At 50.5% G+C, this 15,036-nt stretch overlaps 1 long non-coding RNA gene across 5 annotated transcripts; it reads right to left on the bottom strand.

The window, feature by feature from the left end:
* Window positions 1-4,946: 4,946 nt before the first annotated feature.
* LOC138062911 (uncharacterized) lies at window positions 4,947-14,977 on the bottom strand. 5 transcript variants are annotated; one of them, XR_011136621.1, is made up of 5 exons: window positions 13,635-14,977; window positions 12,811-12,922; window positions 11,206-11,348; window positions 7,651-10,761; window positions 4,947-5,409 (listed from the first exon to the last, which is right to left on the bottom strand). It is a non-coding gene; the product is annotated as an uncharacterized lncRNA (long non-coding RNA). The 5 variants fall into 5 exon arrangements; XR_011136620.1 differs by having other exon boundaries at window positions 7,651-9,446; window positions 10,543-11,348; window positions 13,635-14,976; XR_011136618.1 differs by having other exon boundaries at window positions 7,651-11,348; window positions 13,635-13,906; window positions 14,547-14,975.
* Between the last annotated feature and the right edge of the window lie 59 nt (window positions 14,978-15,036).

A 15,036-nucleotide genomic window follows, 5' to 3' on the forward strand; every position in this document is an offset into this window, starting at 1 on the left:
GGCCGGGGGGGGGGGGGAGCGGGAAGCCTTTGAAACTCGCAGAATTAAGCAAAGCCACGTTTTGGCCATTTATCCTATTACTTTTCTCACCGTGTAGTAAAATTCACTCGAGAGCGACCGCACTACACGCGGTAAACAACCGCTTTCGGTGCTCCGAAGACGTTCTCGGTTGTCCGCGCTGCTCAGCGTCCCCCAGCCGATGCCCGGAGCGACCGAGTGTGGCAATGCCCTCGGCACGTCGCCCTCGCCGTCCCCGCTCGACACGGGTGGCCGCCCTGCGGGGCACGGCCAGCTCCGAGCGCTGCTAGAGAGGCTGCAAAGACCAAGCGCCGGAGCTGTAGTTCATATGTAGGTTTTCATGATGGCCATCCAGGCTCGTGGGGGTTATATGCCACCTTCCCTTGTTCTTCTTCCAACCTCACGTGGTGCCGCCCTGATGTTTTATTGTTCATGCAACTTGGACATGAAGCAATAGGAAACCAGTAATGGGACATAAAACTCGTTGCACTCATGTGGTGGCTGCGTGCAAACCTCAGAGTCCATCAGCAGACGGCAACATCCCAGCTCTGTTTGTAGCCAGTCTTCGGCGTCGCTGCGGTGGAGACGCCAGGCACAGGCTCCATGGGATGCGCCGGGGCGAAGGAGCATTTCCTAGGGGAAGGGATAGGGATGGAAGCAGAGCAATAAACATTCCTCAGCCCACCGAGCCAAAACCCTTCCTACGCGGCCTACTTGGGAGTTAACGTAGCCAATCTGCATCTAATTAATGAGCAAAAAGACATCGCTTGCAAAACAGACTGCTTGGAAGAGTATTGCTGTTCCTGGCCCCCAGAGCAGCCCCGCAGCCGGCGTTCCCGCGGCCCTCGCCGTGCAGAGCGGGAGGCAGCCGCCCGCGGGAACGAGCGAAGGGCCCATCTCCGCAGCGTTATCTCGGCCTAAAAGCGGTTGTTAACCAGCCCGGTGTTATCAACCCCTCTTGTTTTAGCCATAAAAACCTCAGCTGGCCCTGCGGAGAGAAGCAACGGCATTAAAGCTACAAGGAGAAAACACCGTGACGAAGGGATGCACCTTTTTCCAAGAGCAGACAGCGATGTATCCAAAAGCCAGAGGCAGCGCCAGGGCAGAGCAGCTGCACGAGTTCGGAGATAGGCGCAACATCGCCTCCGTGCACCAGGGACCGGAGCCGAACCGGGCCACGGGGCTGCCGGCAGCTATTTAAGGGCGCGAAGCTGGCAGAGGACACGTCCGAGTGCGGAGGGGCAGCGTGCTCACTTGGTAAAGAGGCCTGGAAAAAGAGCAGGCTGCAGCGCCGATTACACGGCAGAAACGTGCACGAACGAAAAAAAAAAAACATTTAAAAAGATTATATATTTAGAAAGAGCATTTAGAAGTGCATTTTATTGCCGAGAATCTAGCCATCTCTTGCAAGGCTGCACACACCCCTAGGAGAAGGAGCCAGCCCAGGGAGCCGCTCTTTACAGGACAGCGGGGAAAGGCAGGAAAGCTTTATTTAGAACAGAAAAGGCACCTTGCTGAAAAGAACAGCGAGTTCGCCGGGCAGAAGCGCGGCCTCAGCCGGATTCCCCGGGGACGGCCAGCTCATCCCACCCCCGGGCCCGCGAGAAGCGGAAAGCTTGTTTCCCAGCGCGGGGCAGCGCCACGAGGGAACGGCTTTGGGGCTTCCTTCCTACGCACGTCGCGTCACCGAGCGGCTCGCTCCATCCATCTTCTCGGCTCCCGTGAGCATCAAAAGCACCAAACAATGTCCTCGCGAGGCAGCTTCCGGCTAACGCTGTCTGCCGGCATTGTGAGCCCAACGGTCCAATTTACCAGCCTCGGTTTTTTTTTTTTTTTAATTTCCCCTGAAGTTGGCTTCCTCCTATTAAAGCTGGGAAATGACGTTATGCATCCTCGCGCAGCGGACACCTCGCTCGCAGCGTTTGCACAGTCCTCGCGTGTCCTCGGGGCAAAATCACAGCGTTTCGCGTTTCCCCCTGCCCCGAAACAGCCGCCTCCAGGACCGGACTCGCCTGCCCGCCGCGCTCAGAGGAGCGAACGCAGTCAGTTTAGCCGGGTCGGATGCACGCTTGGTGATTCTTTTTTCGGGAGCGAGCCGTTTTGGGGCTCTTTCTCACGCGAGCCGGCAGCGGCAGCTCTCCCGCCGCTGACGGTGGAGACCGAACGGGTGACACGGCTTTTGGGCCCTCGCCGTGATTTTAGCCTGTGAACTTTAAGGAAAAAAGGCAGAGAGTTACAGCGCGGAGCATGCAACAGATGAATTTGGTTTGGAATGATGCGATTTTGATGGGTTTGGTTTGAAAAGCAGCATGGGGCCACAGGAAGAAAAGACATTGTTCACTGTTGCTATTTTTTGGCCGCTCTTTGGATGATGGTTTTGTTCTCCGGTGTGAGATGGTAAAAGCGAGCAAGAACAAAACCTAAGAGGGAAAAGCTAGACAAAAGAAGAGTGATTGCTTTTTCTCAGCCAGAAATACAACCCCAAATCCACACCTACGTTCAATCTCCTCAAAATCATAAGCAAAACGTGGGGGGAGACAGTGGACATTGGGGTGCCCTGGACTTGTGGCATGGCTTTCTCATTTACATAAAACCTAAGATTTGAGCCCAGAATTGGGTACAAAACGGCTGTGTGCCCTGTAGTACTAAAAAAAAAAAAAAAAAAAAAAGCAATGGGTGAATTTTACCCAAATTCCCATGCGGCATCACCACTCTGCATCCCTTTTCGCATTTTGTTAAGGATTAACATCATACTGAAGCTCGGAGAACCATTTCCAGCCGGAAGCTGGCAAATCCCTTTGAACGCAGACTTGAAGGCCATATGCCGAGAAGTTGGTCCAGCTTCAGTCTGATAAAAGATAGCCCCATCACTGCGAGCCTGGCTTAGCCCTTCCCTCCCCATCAGCTTTTCAGCCCTGATGCTTTAACTCTTGTGGCTCCATCCCCATCCGACCGCCTCCCACGCACACCAACAGCTCGCTCCCTAGCGCTACTCTCCCCACGAGGTCAAATTTCTGCTTGGCTCAGGAATACGTTTTGGATGTTATTTTTGTGGGGCGAGGGGAGGGCCGGGATGGGCTTCCTGCCCCGGCAGCCGCTTGCATTCCTCCCTGCTTAACCCTTCGCCGAGCTTTCCTCCGGCAGTGGGAAAAGCCCCTTGGGCAAAGCACGCACAACGCCAGGAGGATGCAAAACGCTTCCGAGGGCCTGGGGGGAAAAAAATTCTTCATTTATGCTCCCTTCCAGCCAGGAAAAAAAAAAAAAACGCCTTTGCTAATTTTCCCAGGTTTGACACTGCTAGCTAGAGGAGGAAGCCTCCATCGCGGCCCCGGCACAGCTGCTTGCCATTAGCGCTCCCTCGCACGGCTCCCAGTCCTGTGCCTGGGAGAAACGGGGACGGGGGAAGCTTCGTGCAGACCCTGAGGGCGGCGACGGGGATTTGTCAGACCTCACAGCACCATCGCGCTCTTACCGCTTGGCCCTTTGAGGTGTGCTCAGCCTTATCTCGTCCCGAGATTTCCCTGTTCTGTTATTGCAGGATACCAGAACTTGGCGAAAAAGAAAAAAAAAAAACAACCACTACTGTTCTCTTCGCTTTTATTTCCTAAAAATTCTCAGCTATTCTTTCCCGCAAGACTCTTTGCCCAACTGATCTCCCTTCAGATGCAGTTATTCAGAACCGGACGCTCCTCTGGCCCGAGACTTGCGGCAAGCTCAAGTAGGGTAATTTCTTCCCACCTTAAGGCAACTCTGTCCCCGAAGCACCTCGGGATGAAATAGGTCACTTTTTCATCAGGGACTTCCGTCATTAGGTTACGATCTTTGTTCCTACCCTTAGACACATGTGCGGTGCCTCCCCGGCATGGCTCATCCTCTAAATGCACTCACCGAAAGCGTTTGCTACAACTCAAAAAAAAAAAAAAAAGAAAAGGGGGGGAGGCATCACGTTGGGTCAGCAGGGTTACTCACTAAAACAGGGTTTGTCATTGCATAACCACGGTGCTCCTGGTTCCCTCCTGCAGCAAACGTGCGGCGAGGAGTTGCAATTCCTCCTCCGGCGGCGGCTGCGCACATCAGCTCCCCGTGGGTGCGGGAACACATTTCTCTTCCAGACCTGAATATCCCCAACTCACCTCCTGTTCCTGCCTTGCCCCTTTTCTTCCACACTCAAGTTAACATTAATTCCCCAAGCAGCTCCTCTCAGGTATCTTGTTGGAGAAGATCAAAGCAAAGGCTCTGAATGCCAACCATATCCGCACCCGCCTCCTTCTGCCCAAGCGGTGGGTCCCAATTTTGTCTTCTGCCCATTTGCTTGCTGCCGCAATCGCGGACGTATCGTCACACAAGCATCTGAGTTGCTTCCATCGCTCGGCCCTGCTTTCCCGCAAGTCTTCCAGAAGATCTGTCCCAGTCACTTTCCCCTCCTCTCCCCGTTTTGCTTTTATTTTTAGAGGAGAGGGGGAAAAAAAAATGCTGATATCAATGTATACCAAAGCATCACATCCTCTGGATGCAGAAAGAGCACAAGTCTGATTAAAAAAAAACCCAAAACAGAACATGGCTCCTAAAACATCTCAGACGAGCATATTTCTATATGTTAGAAACCCAAATAAGCCTGTAACTGTTTGCTTTCCTCCTAATTGCTGGGGAAACTGAGGCACCAGGAGATTAAGCGATAGTGAAGACAGAAAACCCACCAAAAGGCAAGGCAAGTACCAAATCTTGGTCCCAACTCCCCATCCTCATCTTAACTGCAGACTTCTCTACTACAGGGCTTTGCTATTAACAGCACAATTCTCCTGAACTGCTCAGCAGCGAGAGCTTAATTAAAGCCATCTTCTCTCCGTTTGTAGCTTCGCCCATGCCAGAAAGTTGAGCAGCAGCCTCAAGCCTTCCCGGGGAATAACACCTGGAGACTGGCAACGCCGTAAGCGCACCGAGCTTCAGCAGGAAAGTTTATTTGCAAAGCAAAAATCTTCAGCCGCAACTTTCAGGGCTGTCTCACGCTTCCCCCTTCTCCCAGCCAATAAACTTATAATTGAATTTTTTGCAGAAAACTCTTATCTTATCTGTGAGCATGAAGCTGCTGGGTCCAGCCCTTGGACGAGTGTCATTTCCTGTTTCCAAGAGCGGCACTGGCGCGTCTTGAGAAATTCCCGAGGAGCAGCGCTGAGCGGCAGCCAGGCGACTACACCGAAGCATAGGATGATGAACTTTTTATTCGCGGCCGTCCTGGTTCTTCATTTCTCCCTAGGTAAATATGCTCCGCTTTGTTTGTCGGCTTGCAATTAATTCAGTCGTGCCATGAAACTGCTGCGCTGAAGTCAGCTGTAGCGTGTTTCAACAAGACGTTGCACGGCATTCAGGGTGGGGTCCAGGAGGCAGAAAGTTCTTTGGATTTTCATTTTGAGAGAGGGGATGTCGGTAGCAAAGAAGAAAAAAGCAGGATGCACAAATACTAGGTTATAAGAAAGCGTATGCTTGCAGAATATAGTTTTACAATTCATATTTGCCATGCTGCAGCCAAAATACTTCGCTATTTATAGTTGGGAGCTACAAAGAGACAGAGGCAAGGGGAGGACGAAACTTTCCCGCGGCGCTAGGTGGGGTGGCTCGGGGACACAGGAAGGCAGAAGGCAAAGGACATTGAGTGAGCAAAAAAGGTAACAGCAGCAAAAGAGGTTAATGATGCAAAGAGCGTTTTCCCTTTTCTGCTGCACTAAAGGAACAAGCCTGACATATAAAATATCATGTAAGGGGTTAAAACTGGCAATGTCAGCCTGCCCCAGACTGGGGATTTCCAGATGGAAGTTTTTCGTCCTTGCTAACCACCCAGCAATACAATGTATATATTATTATTCTTAGCATCCTTCCAGTGTAAATACAACAACCTACTCTGAATAACATCTGCAGAAAGCTTAATACATGGCAGAATGCGCATCTGAGCCTGAAGTTTACACTGCTATAGCCAAAAAGGACAGGACGTTTTCAACGCGTGAGCGAGCCCGCACGGCTATTGGTCCGGCAGATGGTTATAAACTGCGTTATTCAGCTTCCCTGAGCTCCAATCTGAATCCCACCCCCAAAAATCTAGCGACCCTTCGGAGCGGGGCCGGGGGCAAGGCTGGGCGAGGGTCCCGGCTCCCTGTAAACGAGGCTGCGCCGTATCAAAACCCAGAGCCCCGACTCCTCGCTCGGGGCTTTGCCGCCTTTTGAGAAATCTTCAGTTTACGTTACAATTTCCAAACAACCTCAGAAAGCCGAGCGTCTCCAGACCTGGGCTTCCAGCTCCAAACGGGACCAAAAGCCTCCGGGCTACGTCCCGAAACGGTGGCAAGTTTAAGAGAGGCGGACGCGGAGGTAGGACTATCCCTGGGCATGGCTAAGCGCATCGTTAGTAATGCTGGATTTTAATTTTCAAAATTAGCCTGTTTTAATGAGACTGCACTGGGAAAAGAGTCAACCTTGTTTTGGGAAAAGGGAAGTGAGTAGGACTCTGCAACTTCACAGCTGTTATTCATAAGCCTATTTATAGTGACTCAGCCTTACGGAAACGTGAGCATCTTTTTGAAAGGTTTCAGCATTTTCACAGAAAAACGCTTAAACCAGACTTGCGGTGCAGCCTGCACAGAGCAAACATCCGAGCGGCTCAAAACATGCGAATCTGAGCTGTGAACACAAAACTCCCAAAATTCGTTTGGGGAAGAGGGGCAGCTGCAAGGCCAAAACGCGGCGCGGGGACATACCCACCCCATCAGCTGCAACCACCTTACTCATTTCCCTCTTCTAGTAAAACCCTGCCTCAAGCAAAGGGAAATGCAAGCCTCCGGCAAGCTCTAGTCCTGTTTGTAACATGATACCTTTTGTTCTGAAGTTGCAGATTTAATTATGGGCCAGATTGCGAGTGCGTTACTCCCGCGAGGGAATAAGTTTTGACACAAAGTGCCAATAAATCAATGAAACTATTCAAGGGAAACTATATCCCGCTGCTGTGGTGGGCAAGCTGGCTCGGTGTGAATCTCTGCTTAAGCCGTAAGATAAACCATCCATTTTTGTTTGTTTTTTTTTAGGAAATGCTGAGAAAGGAGACGAGATAACAGAGTTTCTATATGAGTACGCGTCTCATTTTGGTGAGATATATCGCTTTTTGATCATCCTATGTAAATGGCATAAGCAAAGCAGAGAATAACAGGTTGGAAAGGGCCGGAGGTCTCCCAGCACAGCAATCGGGGATGCTGGAGAGCACATCTCACCCGCAAAGCCCAAGGCAGATAACCTGCAACAGGCATTTAGTCCAGCCTACATCCCTGTGCTGCCGCTAGGACGAATCCCAGGACCCTTTCCAACATCCTACCAAGCTTCAGGCTAAAAGCCGCCGCGCTCTGCAGACAGCAAGTAGAAACACGGATCTGCACCTTACTGAAATACAGCTTGGACAAACCAAGAGGGCTTGGCACAGGACTGTGAATTGTGGCCATATATGTATTCAAAGAGCTAGGTATAACGTGCGTGCTAAGTGGGAAAACGCAGGGAGAGTGCCAGCAGCAGATATTCAGCTGAACGGGAATTACGTTGACTATTCATAGGGGAAAAGGTACACAGTAATATAACTGCACTAACAATAAGACTCACCTTGTCTGATCATGGGTGTGCCCAGGGAGAAGGTTTACACCTGAGCTCCCTGCACCTCTCCCCAGCCCCCTTCGCAGTCAATGGAGAGAAAGAGGGACTCAGCATCATCCTCTGACCAGCACTTAAGATGCGTGTGGCAGCCTAAAATAGGTACCTAATTCTCCAGCTACTCACAAAAAAGCTTCTAGTGACCCTTTCAGATGAAAACATTTATGTTTTTCTGGATAAATCACATCGGATACCTTTGATTATACCATGTGCAATAGATTCAGGGGTTATTCCCCTCAAATAAGTGATGCTTGGACAAGGGCTGTATAAAACAGGATTAGAAGTGCAGCTAAAACTTTTCTGGAGCTGCTCTGCCCCCAGTGGTTCTCATTAACATCAGAAACCTCATCTTGCCATGCTAAAAGTTTAATGAGATCAACCGTGACTGCCGAGCCCCCCACTAGCCGTTCCCGTCCCCCGCTCGACAGAGAACTGCTCCGATTTCTGCAGCAGCAACAACATAAAACATCTCCCGTCGGGGCTTGTGCTCTCCCCACAGCAATTTCAGAGGGAGGAAGCTGAACTTTAACGCAGTATAGGTCTTAAATTTGCCACCCCTCAGCTGGGCCAGGCAACAGGCTTAACTGACTATAGCGTAACTGCTGCTGCAAACCAAAGCTGGCTGCAATCAGTGCGACTGCTGCAGAAGCACAACCCGAGCGTACGGACTTGCAGCACACGCAAGGGGTGCAGACGGCCGCTTTGCACCAGGTAACAAGGAAACGTTGCCTGCTAAAGTATTTCCTCTGATGACTTCATCTTTGCTTTCTCAGTTTCCTTCCTACACACATGTCACAGCACTTGGGCTTGAAAAAAACCCCAGCAGAAATGCTTCCGGTCATCTGGCTACAGCACCACAAATAAGGAGTCGGGCAAAACGGGCTTGCTGAACGAGCAGCTGCTAACACGCGCTTTGGACAGTGCTTTGACAAAAGCCTCTTGGCATTTTCATGGGTTTATCATCACTCTGTTCAAGCCCAGACCTTAGGAGAAGCACCAAAAATGAACACAACTTCATTTTTTAATTCCACGTAGCCTTCACCTCTATACAGCTCCTGTGCAATCTGGGGGAAAAGCTAAAAGTAGTCATTCTTCCATGTGCCAAAAAAAAAAATCAGCTTCAAACTATGGGGGGGGGGGGGGGGGGCAGCGACATCTGGCAGCAGAGGACAGAGGCCGTGGGAAGGGTAACGCGAGCAGCACATCCGGCCATGCCTGAAGCCACAGAGGTGCACAGAGCCCTGGGAACACGGGGAACAAAGAAAACGAGGTTATTTGGTGCCCCGAAACCGCATTTCAAAGGCTGCCTGGGCTCTGGGCTGAAGTTTCTAACCTACGCTTACACCCTTCCTTGCTTCTGCGTCTTGCTGTTGCTCCATGTCCCCTCCTGACCTCCCTGCTCATCCCAGGAGACCAGAATGAACAAAGGAGACTCTAACGAGCTCCTCTAATACAGTCTCCAACACGAGCCCAGGGAAAAGTCTTTATTTTGTGTGCTTTGTTCATGAGTTGTATAAGCAGCATGTTACGGCACGAACAAGGTGCCTGCCTAGTTATCCTGAATATTAATGCAGAACGCAGACTCACCAGGGCTATGCTGTCGTTCCAGGTGATTACCTATATGCGACTGTAGAATATTATTCCGAGAACGCTACGTTACTACCCACTATGTATTCATATGAGGAGGTAAGCCAGAGTTTCTCTTCATTCTCCCAAAACGAAGGGGTCCTCCCTTGCAGAAAGCACCGCTAGAGTAAGAAATAAACAGATTATAAATGTTGATTCTGAAATGCTGAATGCTGGCAGACTTCAGCGCTTTGCATCGAGTTTCCCATATTAAAGCCGGCTATTAATAACCGATTTCTTGTCATTGCCTCCCCAGGAATACCAGGAGTCTGCAGGATCGCCCCTGCAATGCCGCCTCCCTCTCATTCTTCTCAGCCTCCTGGGTTTCGTGCTATAATTCCCCACTTTCCTCTGTAGAAGGTACTAAAACATTGAGTGCTCACGTACTTAAAAGTATTTCTTTAAGCCAAAATGACTCAGTTCTTTCTGACGCAGCACTTTGCAACACCTTTTCAAAATAAGTCAAGATTTGGGGCATCCAGTTACATGCTAGGGACAGCCAGAGTTAAGTGCCACTAATGACAGCTGGTAAAAGCAGCATTGTTAGGGTGTTTTTCCAAAGCACCCAAGTGATTTGCGTAAGATACAGCTTTAAGTCGCTGCCTGAACCCCCCCTGCATTGGTATAGATATTGCCTCGTCTTCACCGAAACAGCGTCTCCCAGCCAGGGCATCCCACGGACGTGCTTGCCCAGGCTGTGCCCCTGCAATTTAAGCACCCCGAGCCCCTTCCTTCGGGCACCGCAGGTGCGCGCAAAAATCCTGCTTGGCACCCGCGCGGCGCGCACAATAGGAGGAACATCACGGTCACTTCCTAAGCTTTTCTTCTCGTTCCAGACACAACGACTCGGATGAAAAAAACACTGTCATCCCATTGGAGCGTGCGTCCCCCAAACGAAGCAGTCCCCTCTGGTTTTAGCACAATTACAACTTCGTATACAAAGCTTTCAATAGATTGACGGTGCTTGCCCAGAGCCCTAACAGTTGTGCAAACACTGAAGAGCTTTGTCATGACTAGGTTCTTTCCTACTTCCTATTATTCCATATTGTAAATATGAACCGCTGCCAATAAAATTGCTAACAACTAACTCCCGGTCTCAGCACTGCGTGATATAGCCCAAAACCCTGGCAGAGATTGCAGTGCCCTCCAGGGAAGCACGAGAAATGCTACCAACCCTACCTGTTCCTGCATTTCCCCCCCCCCACCCCAATTCCTGGCCTGATCGCTTCTCTTTCAGAGCGGGAAAAGCTCAGCAGCTTCAGGGCGAGATGCAGATTTTGCCGCTTTCCCTCTTGCAGGCCACCACTTTAACCGAGCTGCTTTAAGACCAAGTCTCCGTGCCGGGAGCCATCCCCTGCGGCGTTTGCAGAGCGATCAACAGCAACGTTTTGTTTCCAGTTGTTCCACCGGTGTAAATCCTCAGGAAACACCGCAGTCCTGGGTCAAGAGCAGAATAGGGAAAAAAACAAAAGAAATGCACTTGCATAGGACTCATCCTGTCAAAAGGAGGCTTTTGAAGCACTTGAAGCGTGGCGTACAGTCTAAGTTATTACTTTCCGTAATTGTTCTTAACCAAATGTCTTGCATCCATCACTACTAGCAGCACCAGCAAAGCGCTCCAGAAAGCCCCGCGGCCAGGAAACCCAAGTCCATACCAGGACTCCTATCGGCACAGCTACCCCGGCCAGGGGAAAACGTGCCACCACACGTGCTTCAGACGGGTGATGGAGAGCAAGGACCGATGCGGTCTGCGGTTGCAAGCGTGACACAAGTTTCAAGAAGCAGCTAAAAATACGAGAAGGGAGCAAAGAAAGCGCTCCCAAAGAGCTGCGAGGGACTACTCAAGTAGGGAACGGGCTGAGAAAATACTGTGGAGGTTACCCGGCTTGACATCAAAGGGACTTCGGGGGTGCGAAGTAGAAGCGGAGTGTTTTGCAGGGAAGCGCCAGGAGCCCTGGCGAGATTGAAATATGCTGCAAGCCACTGCCACCTCCTGGCTCTTCACCGCACTATCCCAGGAACTGCTGTAAAAGTCAAAAAGCAGTGTTAATCTTTGCCTGCAAGAGCGGTAAATCTATTTCCAAACATACCACTTGCTCAGGAGCCGAGATTAACCTTGCAATGAAGAAAACTGAGTGAAAATGAAATATATGCAAGAAGCTTGTGACATGCCAAGTTTATTACTGAACATCACCAGCATCGTTACCCAACGGCGGTATCCCCAACAGCAAAGACCAGAACCCCTCGAGCTCTTCCCCAAAGTACTAGATTTCAAAGTAAAACCTAACTACACAGGGCATAAAAAGGTAATTTGTACAACAAAACCGGTGTTAGCTTTACAGCACGTTTTAAAAACGGACAAAGAAAGGGCAAAACAATACTTAAGCTGCTCCATCAAGATAAGGTACGCCTTTGCCTTATTACCATCACAGATTTAGAGAGATACAGGCGATTAAATGAATAATCGGTCCTTCCTGCAAGAGATGTGAGTGATTATCCGTGATTTATGCAGACCACGCATGAGAAAAGCCTGTACGTGGCCGAAGGGGGCCGATTCCTGCCTGCCTCCCCCTTGCACAAATACCTTCTGCACTGCCCCGGCATCGCTAGTGACAGCTTATAGAAAGTGTAATAATAAAAAATTGGAAGTAATCTCATCTCTTTTCCAAAACTGACATTATTAAAAAAAATCTCATAGCGAGTACATGCGCATTAGCGAGTATATATTATTTCTTGCGCCGCGATCTAACTTATCTTTGTGGAAGAAGAAACCAGGTCCCTCAAGCTCTACTCCATTTTTGAATCACAGCCCCAACACTGCAGTATCCCAACAGCTTAGCAAACCCTTCTAGGAACAAATCTCGTTGCACCTGTTCTTTGCACGATTACCCAAATCCTCCAGAACCAGGAACCCCTATCGGCACACGCAGCATGCAACAAGTGACATACCCAAAATGCACAATGCCTCATTGGCTGTTTTTTCCTCAAAACGATCACAATTTGCATTTTGCCGCTGTTGCGCCCAACCCACTGAAATTCCTCCCGCAACGATGCGACATGCATCTTCCGGATGCGCTTAATGCAACCCAGCCTCAAAACAGGCGCTCGGTCCCCGGGAGCAGACTGGAGCTGTTCAGAGGGGGAAAACCCCCACAGTTGCGCTTTGCACATCAGCACGGGTTGCTGCGCTCCGCCGATCTGCTGCTAACACTCGCACCGCTAAGGTGGACAGGGCTGGAAAAGCAGGACACAGCTGTTTTCAGCCCAGAAATACTTCAGCTGGTTAAACTAGTTTGCTTGGGCAGCGGCAGCCGTCAGCTAGCAGAGCTCTGCATGAGCTTGTGTGGTTTTTTTTTTTTTAGAAACCCATTAACACTAAAGACAGAATTTCTAGGAAGGAAACTCATTTGTGCCGATTTCCACAATTACTGAGGATTGAAAATTGCCTCCTGCATGTATTATTCACAAGTTATTGCCTTCACTCACCGCGTCCTGACCTTACGCCAGGCCTTAAAGCAGGGCTCTCCTGGTGCACCCGGCCTGGACGAGGCTGCTGCCCCTGCGAATGTTAACCGTTTCCTCCGCTGAGCAAACGCAGCTGAAATGTAAAGCATAATCCTGCTTTGGTTATTTCACTCATTTTTCTTAAGTTTTGGCATCCCTCCCAGAGCACTTTTCCTGTGCAAAGCATGAGCAAGCAGGTTTCAGCAAAAGCAGCCCTGGGTGCCTGCAAACGAACCCGTAGTCCGACCCCATAGGCACAAATTCTGTTTTCTGACTGATCAGCTAAGTTCAAGATGCTTTTTCCAATTTTCACCTCAGTTTTTAATCCGGCTTTCCAAAAGGTATAGGGGATGCCAAACGCTCAAAGTCAAGCGCAAAGGGGTCATGCCAATCTTGGCAGATCACGGACATGGTTTAAAGCCCAGCAGATACGTGAAAGCAGCAATAAGGAAATCGTATAACTAGGGAATATTGCTGGTATTAAATTCCGCCTTGGCATCGCGAAGGAACGCTCACTTCCAAACCAAAGGCAGCACACAAAGCACCTCAGCATCAGCTAGCACAGAAATGTATTGCAATTTTAGCTAAAGCGTTGTAGCGTTGGAACAGATTTTCTCGAGACATTACTTTCGCCACATTAGTGGGTGAATTTCTATAAGATCGGCTGAAACGAAACACCCTCCAGACCGAGCACATCCCAGGATTGGCAAGACTTGGGCATTTTGGCTGCATTTGTAACCCCTTTCTTCAATAGTCATAGAGAAAGGGTCCCGAGTTCTCATAAATCGGAGCCTACAAACACTCACCATATGAAACAAGAAAAATTTTCTTCACCAAGTTTAAACAAACTAGAATATGCCAGCAGAGATTTCCCATGGTTTTTCTGTCTTGACACTAAGTTGCCAAAACATCTCTGCCTATTTGTGTCACACAGTTAAAAGCAGCAGCGCACAAATATTTAGAGTTTCTTGTCCGTCGGGGCCAGCACCTAACGCCTCCCCTCGGGCAAAGCATTTCCATCCACCGTCCGACCTGGCACCTCAGCCCCTGCCACAGCGTCGCCCAAGATCAGCATCTTCTTTCCTCGAGGAAATGAGAAAATATATCAGTAACACAGCACAAGAGTCCATCCCACAGCAGCACCATGTACCAGCGCACCGGGCATCAACGGTTGGAAAAACTCAAGGCCCCAAGGTGGCAGGATCCAAATTTTAACTTGAGCCAATGCTTTGGCGAGGTCTTTTTTGCAGTGCTGGCCCTAGACCAGGGCACTCACGCTGAGCGGAACAAGTCAATGGTTTCCTATATAGTCAGGATTTATGGGATTGGGATTAACAGCTACTGGAAGCCAGCAAGAGCGACATGGTCAGGGTGAGCTTTCCAGGGTGTTCATGCATGAGTGCAAGACCTATGGGTTGTTGCAGGCAGTTTTAGTTTGCTCAGTGTTCAGAAAGCCCCTAGACCACTTTGCAGCATGCAAGCCAAGGAAGCATTCCTGCAGTTATGGTGCATGCAGAGTATGCACTGGAGCAGCTTCAGAGTCAGGTTTGCTGGGGAAAGCGAAGCTGCAAAGGGTCTGCTCCCATGTCCTGCCTCCCTTCTGCATCACCAGGAACAGATGCAACCCTAGGGCATGCAATCCTCCATGCAACCGGGCAGGCAAAACCCTTGGGGCAATCCCCACATGCAACCATGTAAAACCCTGCCTGCAACCTCACCTTGTGCAACCAGCTGAGCAAACCCTCTATGCAGCATCCCACCTAGAACTGCCCTGTGCAACCAGGCATGCAAAAACCCACTGTGCAAAACCTCACCCGCAGCCCTCTGGGCAACCGGGCATGCAAAACCCCACCTGCAATTGCCTGTGCAAACGGGTAAGTAAAAACTTCACAGGTAAAATCCCAGCTAGAGGGCCTCCTTGAGCAACCGGGCATGCAAAACCCCACGTGCAAAACCCCTGCCTGCAGCTCCCCTGAGCCACCAGGCGTGCAAAAACCCTGCCTGCACCCCCCACCCCACGCAGAGGAAGGAGCAAAAACCCACGGGCAAAACCTCGCCTGCAGCGCCCCCGTGCAACCGGCCATACAAAAAATCCCACGGGCAAAACCCCGCCGGCAGCGGCCCCCGTGCAACCGGCAGCGCAAAAACGCGGCCGGCGGGCAGCCCCGCCCCGTGCAACACCCCGCGGCGCGCGCGCTCCCGCCACCC

This window comes from Struthio camelus, chromosome 30 (assembly GCF_040807025.1).
Source record: "Struthio camelus isolate bStrCam1 chromosome 30, bStrCam1.hap1, whole genome shotgun sequence".
NCBI classification, from domain to species: domain Eukaryota; kingdom Metazoa; phylum Chordata; class Aves; order Struthioniformes; family Struthionidae; genus Struthio; species Struthio camelus.